Genomic DNA, 8,897 nt, shown 5'->3' on the forward strand with positions numbered 1-8,897 from the left:
TCTAAATCCCTTTGCGTTTCAAAGCCTTTACAGGGGAATATGGCATTTAAGGAAAAGACAATTTAAATTTCCTAAAAGAGTTAGTGGTGCAAAGTCATCAGTTAATGGCTTCAAAAAAAAGAGAAATTAAGTAATTTAAATCCCTTTGGAGCCGCCAAGCATTAAGGGCATGAGGATCAAAAGGAAGAAAATTGGAGCTTACTTATGCACTTTGGGTACAAGGCAAGAATTGCGGTGAGGCATCAAAATTTAGAGGAAATAAGGATTAATCTAAATCCCCTTTGGCGTCTTCAAAGCCCTTAGAGCGGAATACTGGAATCTGAAGGGAAAAACAATCAAAAGTTTATTATAAACCGTTAGGGTGCAAGTCCCCTACAGTTGCATGGTGCATCAAAATAAAAAACAAATTACGGTTTACTTTGATCCCTTGGAGCCGCCAAGGTATTAGAGTGGATAGAGCACAAAGGGAAAGAACATTTGAAGCTTACTTAATGCACTTGGGATGCCAAGGAGCAAGAGAATTGCGGTGAGGCATCCAAAAATTTAGAGGAAAATTGAAGGATTAATCTAAATCCCCTTTGGCGTCTTCAAAGGCCTTTACAGGGGAATACTGGCATCTGAAGGGAAAGAGACAATTTAAAAGTTTACTTAAAAGACCGTTTAGGGGTGCCAAAGTCCAATACAGTTACATGATGTTATCTAAAAATAAATAGACAAATTAACGGTTTACTTTAAATCCCCTTTGGAGCCGCCAAAGGCAATTACAGTAGCATAGAGGCATCAAAAGGGAGAGAAACATTTGGAAAGCTTAATTTAATGCCATTTTGGGGAAGCTAAAGGGCAAGAGAATTGCGGTGAGGCATCCAAAAATTTAGAGGAAAATTGAAGGATTAATCTAAATCCCCTTTGGCGTCTTCAAAGGCCTTTACAGGGGAATAATGGCATCTAAAGGGAAAGAGACAAATTAAAAGTTTCCTTAAAAGACCGTTTAGTGGTGCCAAAGTCCAATACAGTTAAATGATGTCTTCCAAAAATAAAAAGAGAAATTAACTGTTAAGTTTAAATCCCCTTTGGAGCCGCCAAAGGCAATCACAGGGGCATAGAGGCATCAAAAGGGAAAGAAACATTTGGAAAGCTTACCTTAATGCCACTTTGGGGATGACAAAGGGCAAGAGAATTGCGGTGAGGCATCCAAAAATTTAGAGGAAAATTGAAGGATTAATCTAAATCCCCTTTGGCGTCTTCAAAGGCCTTTACAGCGGAATACTGGCATCTGAAGGGAAAGAGACAATTCAAAAGTTTACTTAAAAGACCGTTTAGGGGTGCCAAGGTCCAATACAGTTGCATGATGGCATCCAAAAATAAAAAGACAAATTAACGGTTTACTTTAGATCCCCTTTGGAGCCGCCAAAGGCAATTACAGGGGCATAGAGGCATCAAAAGGGAAAGAAACATTTGGAAAGCTTACTTTAATGCCACTTTGGGGATGCCAAGGAGCAAGAGAATTGCGGTGAGGCATCCAAAAATTTAGAGGAAAATTGAAGGATTAATCTAAATCCCCTTTGGCGTCTTCAAAGGCCTTTACAGGGGAATACTGGCATCTGAAGGGAAAGAGACAATTTAAAAGTTTCCTTAAAAGACCGTTTAGTGGTGCCAAAGTCCAATACAGTTACATGATGTCTTCCAAAAATAAAAAGAGAAATTAACTGTTAAGTTTAAATCCCCTTTGGAGCCGCCAAAGGCAATTACAGGGGCATAGAGGCATCAAAAGGGAAAGAAACATTTGGAAAGCTTACTTTAATGCCACTTTGGGGATGCAAAGGGCAAGAGAATTGCGGTGAGGCATCCAAAAATTTAGAGGAAAATTGAAGGATTAATCTAAATCCCCTTTGGCGTCTTCAAAGGCCTTTACAGGGGAATAATGGCATCTAAAGGGAAAGAGACAAATTAAAAGTTTCCTTAAAAGACCGTTTAGTGGTGCCAAAGTCCAATACAGTTAAATGATGTCTTCCAAAAATAAAAAGAGAAATTAACTGTTAAGTTTAAATCCCCTTTGGAGCCGCCAAAGGCAATCACAGGGGCATAGAGGCATCAAAAGGGAAAGAAACATTTGGAAAGCTTACCTTAATGCCACTTTGGGGATGACAAAGGGCAAGAGAATTGCGGTGAGGCATCCAAAATTTTAGAGGAAAATTGAAGGATTAATCTAAATCCCCTTTGGCGTCTTCAAAAGCCTTTAGAGCGGAATACTGGAATCTGAAGGGAAAGAGACAATTCAAAAGTTTACTTATAAGACCGTTTAGGGGTGCCAAGGTCCAATACAGTTGCATGGTGGCATCCAAAAATAAAACAACAAATTAACGGTTTACTTTAGATCCCCTTTGGAGCCGCCAAAGGTAATTAGAGTGGCATAGAGGCATCAAAAGGGAAAGAAACATTTGGAAAGCTTACTTTAATGCCACTTTGGGGATGCCAAGGAGCAAGAGAATTGCGGTGAGGCATCCAAAAATTTAGAGGAAAATTGAAGGATTAATCTAAATCCCCTTTGGCGTCTTCAAAGGCCTTTACAGGGGAATACTGGCATCTGAAGGGAAAGAGACAATTTAAAAGTTTACTTAAAAGACCGTTTAGGGTGCCAAAGTCCAATACAGTTACATGATGTTATCTAAAAATAAATAGACAAATTAACGGTTTACTTTAAATCCCCTTTGGAGCCGCCAAAGGCAATTACAGGAGCATAGAGGCATCAAAAGGGAGAGAAACATTTGGAAAGCTTAATTTAATGCCATTTTGGGGAAGCTAAAGGGCAAGAGAATTGCGGTGAGGCATCCAAAAATTTAGAGGAAAATTGAAGGATTAATCTAAATCCCCTTTGGCGTCTTCAAAGGCCTTTACAGGGGAATAATGGCATCTAAAGGGAAAGAGACAAATTAAAAGTTTCCTTAAAAGACCGTTTAGTGGTGCCAAAGTCCAATACAGTTGCATGATGTCTTCCAAAAATAAAAAGAGAAATTAACTGTTAAGTTTAAATCCCCTTTGGAGCCGCCAAAGGCAATTACAGGGGCATAGAGGCATCAAAAGGGAAAGAAACATTTGGAAAGCTTACTTTAATGCCACTTTGGGGATGCCAAAGGGCAAGAGAATTGCGGTGAGGCATCCAAAAATTTAGAGGAAAATTGAAGGATTAATCTAAATCCCCTTTGGCGTCTTCAAAGGCCTTTACAGGGGAATACTGGCATCTGAAGGGAAAGAGACAATTAAAAGTTTACTTAAAAGACCGTTTAGTGGTGCCAAAGTCCAATACAGTTGCATGATGTCTTCCAAAAATAAAAAGAGAAATTAACGGTTAAGTTTAAATCCCCTTTGGAGCCGCCAAAGGCAATTACAGGGGCATAGAGGCATCAAAAGGGAAAGAAACATTTGGAAAGCTTACTTTAATGCCACTTTGGGGATGCCAAAGGGCAAGAGAATTGCGGTGAGGCATCCAAAAATTTAGAGGAAAATTGAAGGATTAATCTAAATCCCCTTTGGCGTCTTCAAAGGCCTTTACAGGGGAATACTGGCATCTGAAGGGAAAGAGACAAATTAAAAGTTTACTTAAAAGACCGTTTAGGGGTGCCAAAGTCCAATACAGTTACATGATGTCATCCAAAAATAAAAAGAGAAATTAACGGTTTACTTTAAATCCCCTTTGGAGCCGCCAAAGGCAATTACAGGGGCATAGAGGCATCAAAAGGGAAAGAAACATTTGGAAAGCTTACTTTAATGCCACTTTGGGGATGCCAAAGGGCAAGAGAATTGCGGTGAGGCATCCAAAAATTTAGAGGAAAATTGAAGGATTAATCTAAATCCCCTTTGGCGTCTTCAAAGGCCTTTACAGGGGAATACTGGCATCTGAAGGGAAAGAGACAATTAAAAGTTTACTTAAAAGACCGTTTAGTGGTGCCAAAGTCCAATACAGTTGCATGATGTCTTCCAAAAATAAAAAGAGAAATTAACGGTTTACTTTAAATCCCCTTTGGAGCCGCCAAAGGCAATTACAGGGGCATAGAGGCATCAAAAGGGAAAGAAACATTTGGAAAGCTTACTTTAATGCCACTTTGGGGATGCCAAAGGGCAAGAGAATTGCGGTGAGGCATCCAAAATTTAGAGGAAAATTGAAGGATTAATCTAAATCCCCTTTGGCGTCTTCAAAGGCCTTTACAGGGGAATACTGGCATCTGAAGGGAAAGAGACAAATCAAAAGTTTACTTAAAAGACCGTTTAGGGGTGCCAAAGTCCAATACAGTTGCATGATGTCATCCAAAATTAAAAAGAGAAATTAACGGTTTACTTTAGATCCTCTTTGGAGCCGCCAAAGGTAATTGCAGGGGAATAGAGGCATCAAAAGGGAAAGAAACATTTGGAAAGCTTACTTTAATGCCACTTTGGGGATGCCAAAGGGCAAGAGAATTGCGGTGAGGCATCCAAAAATTTAGAGGAAAATTGAAGGATTAATCTAAATCCCCTTTGGCGTCTTCAAAGGCCTTTACAGGGGAATACTGGCATCTGAAGGGAAAGAGACAATTTAAAAGTTTACTTAAAAGACCGTTTAGGGGTGCCAAGGTCCAATACAGTTGCATGGTGGCATCCAAAAATAAAAAGACAAATTAACGGTTTACTTTAAATCCCCTTTGGAGCCGCCAAAGGCAATTACAGGGGCATAGAGGCATCAAAAGGGAAAGAAACATTTGGAAAGCTTACTTTAATGCCACTTTGGGGATGCCAAAGGGCAAGAGAATTGCGGTGAGGCATCCAAAATTTTAGAGGAAAATTGAAGGATTAATCTAAATCCCCTTTGGCGTCTTGAAAGGCCTTTACAGGGGAATACTGGCATCTGAAGGGAAACAGACAAATCAAAAGTTTACTTAAAAGACTTTTTAGGGGTGCCAAAGTCCAATACAGTTGCATGATGTCATCCAAAAATAGAAAGAGAAATTAACGGTTTACTTTAAATCCCCTTTGAAGCCGCCAAAGGCAATTACAGGGGCATAGAGGCATCAAAAGGGAAAGAAACATTTGGAAAGCTTCCTATAATGCCACTTTGGGGATGGCAAAGGGCAAGAGAATTGCGGTGAGGTATCCTAAAATTTAGAGGAAAATTGAAGGATTAATCTAAATCCCCTTTGGCGTCTTCAAAGGCCTTTACAGGGGAATACTGGTATCTGAAGGGAAAGACACAATTTAAAAGTTTACTTAAAAGACCGTTTAGGGATGCCAAGGTCCAACACAGTTGCATGGTGGCATCCAAAAATAAAAAGACAAATTAACGGTTAACTTTAAGTCCCCTTTGGCGCCGCCAAAGGCAATTACAGGGGCATAGAGGCATCAAAAGGGAAAGAAACATTTGGAAAGCTTACTTTAATGCCACTTTGGGGATGCCAAAGGGCAAGAGAATTGCGTGGAGGCGTCCAAAAATTTAGAGGAAAATTGAAGGATTAATCTAAATCCCCTTTGGCGTCTTCAAAGGCCTTTACAGGGGAATACTGGCATCTGAAGGGAAAGAGACAAATTAAAAGTTTACTTACAAGACTCTTTGGGGGTGCCAAAGTCCAATACAGTTGGATGGTGGCATCCAAAAATAAAGAAAAATTAAAGTTTTAGTTTAAATCCCCTTTGGCGCCCCGAAAGGCAATTACAGGGGCATAGAGGCATCAAAAGGGAAAGAAACATTTGGAAAGCTTACGTTAATGCTAATTTGGGGATGCCAAAAAGCAAGAGATACATTGAATAAGGCATCTTACAGCCTGACAATGGGATCTTATACATTCAATAAGGCATCTTACAGACTGACAATGGGATCTTATACATTCAATAAGGCATCTTACAGACTGACAATGGGATCTTATACATTCAATAAGGCATCTTACAGACTGACAATGGGATCTTATACATTCAATAAGGCATCTTACAGACTGACAGTGGGATCTTATACATTCAATAAGGCATCTTATAGACTAAAAATGGTATCTTATACATTGAATAAGGCATCTTACAGACTGACAATGGGATCGTATACATTCAATAAGGCATCTTACAGACTGACAATGGGATCTTATACATTCAATAAGGCATCTTACAGACTGACAATGGGATCTTATACATTCAATAAGGCATCTTACAGACTGACAATGGGATCTTATACATTCAATAAGGCATCTTACAGACTGACAATGGGATCTTATACATTCAATAAGGCATCTTACAGACTGACAATGGGATCTTATACATTCAATAAGGCATCTTACAGACTGACAATGGGATCTTATACATTCAATAAGGCATCTTACAGACTGACAATGGGATCTTATACATTCAATAAGGCATCTTACAGACTGACAATGGGATCTTATACATTCAATAAGGCATCTTACAGACTGACAATGGGATCTTATACATTCAATAAGGCATCTTACAGACTGACAATGGGATCTTATACATTCAATAAGGCATCTTACAGACTGACAATGGGATCTTATACATTCAATAAGGCATCTTACAGACTGACAATGGGATCTTATACATTCAATAAGGCATCTTACAGACTGACAATGGGATCTTATACATTCAATAAGGCATCTTACAGACTGACAATGGGATCTTATACATTCAATAAGGCATCTTACAGACTGACAATGGGATCTTATACATTCAATAAGGCATCTTACAGACTGACAATGGGATCTTATACATTCAATAAGGCATCTTACAGACTGACAATGGGATCTTATACATTGAATAAGGCATCTTACAGACTGACAATGGGATCTTATACATTCAATAAGGCATCTTACAGACTGACAATGGGATCTTATACATTCAATAAGGCATCTTACAGACTGACAATGGGATCTTATACATTCAATAAGGCATCTTACAGACTGACAATGGGATCTTATACATTCAATAAGGCATCTTACAGACTGACAATGGGATCTTATACATTCAATAAGGCATCTTACAGACTGACAATGGGATCTTATACATTCAATAAGGCATCTTACAGACTGACAATGGGATCTTATACATTCAATAAGGCATCTTACAGACTGACAATGGGATCTTATACATTCAATAAGGCATCTTACAGACTGACAATGGGATCTTATACATTGAATAAGGCATCTTACAGACTGACAATGGGATCTTATACATTCAATAAGGCATCTTACAGACTGACAATGGGATCTTATACATTCAATAAGGCATCTTACAGACTGACAATGGGATCTTATACATTCAATAAGGCATCTTACAGACTGACAATGGGATCTTATACATTCAATAAGGCATCTTACAGACTGACAATGGGATCTTATACATTGAATAAGGCATCTTACAGACTGACAATGGGATCTTATACATTCAATAAGGCATCTTACAGACTGACAATGGGATCTTATACATTCAATAAGGCATCTTACAGACTGACAATGGGATCTTATACATTGAATAAGGCATCTTACAGACTGACAATGGGATCTTATACATTGAATAAGGCATCTTACAGACTGACAATGGGATCTTATACATTCAATAAGGCATCTTACAGACTGACAATGGGATCTTATACATTCAATAAGGCATCTTACAGACTGACAATGGGATCTTATACATTCAATAAGGCATCTTACAGACTGACAATGGGATCTTATACATTCGAATAAGGCATCTTACAGACTGACAATGGGATCTTATACATTCAATAAGGCATCTTACAGACTGACAATGGGATCTTATACATTGAATAAGGCATCTTACAGACTGACAATGGGATCTTATACATTCAATAAGGCATCTTACAGACTGACAATGGGATCTTATACATTCAATAAGGCATCTTACAGACTGACAATGGGATCTTATACATTGAATAAGGCATCTTACAGACTGACAATGGGATCTTATACATTGAATAAGGCATCTTACAGACTGACAATGGGATCTTATACATTCAATAAGGCATCTTACAGACTGACAATGGGATCTTATACATTCAATAAGGCATCTTACAGACTGACAATGGGATCTTATACATTCAATAAGGCATCTTACAGACTGACAATGGGATCTTATACATTCAATAAGGCATCTTACAGACTGACAATGGGATCTTATACATTCAATAAGGCATCTTACAGACTGACAATGGGATCTTATACATTCAATAAGGCATCTTACAGACTGACAATGGGATCTTATACATTCAATAAGGCATCTTACAGACTGACAATGGGATCTTATACATTGAATAAGGCATCTTACAGACTGACAATGGGATCTTATACATTCAATAAGGCATCTTACAGACTGACAATGGGATCTTATACATTCAATAAGGCATCTTACAGACTGACAATGGGATCTTATACATTCAATAAGGCATCTTACAGACTGACAATGGGATCTTATACATTCAATAAGGCATCTTACAGACTGACAATGGGATCTTATACATTGAATAAGGCATCTTACAGACTGACAATGGGATCTTATACATTCAATAAGGCATCTTACAGACTGACAATGGGATCTTATACATTCGAATAAGGCATCTTACAGACTGACAATGGGATCTTATACATTCAATAAGGCATCTTACAGACTGACAATGGGATCTTATACATTCAATAAGGCATCTTACAGACTGACAATGGGATCTTATACATTGAATAAGGCATCTTACAGACTGACAATGGGATCTTATACATTCAATAAGGCATCTTACAGACTGACAATGGGATCTTATACATTCAATAAGGCATCTTACAGACTGACAATGGGATCTTATACATTGAATAAGGCATCTTACAGACTGACAATGGGATCTTATACATTGAATAAGGCATCTTACAGAC

The 8,897-nt window shown here is 38.4% G+C and overlaps 1 long non-coding RNA gene across 3 annotated transcripts; it reads right to left on the reverse strand.

The window, feature by feature from the left end:
* Positions 1-260: 260 nt before the first annotated feature.
* On the reverse strand, positions 261-6,252 carry LOC139748562 (uncharacterized). 3 transcript variants are annotated; one of them, XR_011712765.1, is made up of 5 exons: positions 5,400-6,252; positions 4,744-4,876; positions 2,124-2,256; positions 1,141-1,273; positions 261-319 (listed from the first exon to the last, which is right to left on the reverse strand). It is a non-coding gene; the product is annotated as an uncharacterized lncRNA (long non-coding RNA). The 3 variants fall into 3 exon arrangements; XR_011712766.1 differs by lacking the exons at positions 4,744-4,876; positions 5,400-6,252 and adding an exon at positions 2,452-3,017; XR_011712764.1 differs by lacking the exons at positions 4,744-4,876; positions 5,400-6,252 and having other exon boundaries at positions 2,124-3,004.
* Positions 6,253-8,897: the final 2,645 nt, after the last annotated feature.

Source organism: Panulirus ornatus, unplaced genomic scaffold (genome assembly GCF_036320965.1).
Source record: "Panulirus ornatus isolate Po-2019 unplaced genomic scaffold, ASM3632096v1 CTG_871_pilon, whole genome shotgun sequence".
Classification (NCBI taxonomy): domain Eukaryota; kingdom Metazoa; phylum Arthropoda; class Malacostraca; order Decapoda; family Palinuridae; genus Panulirus; species Panulirus ornatus.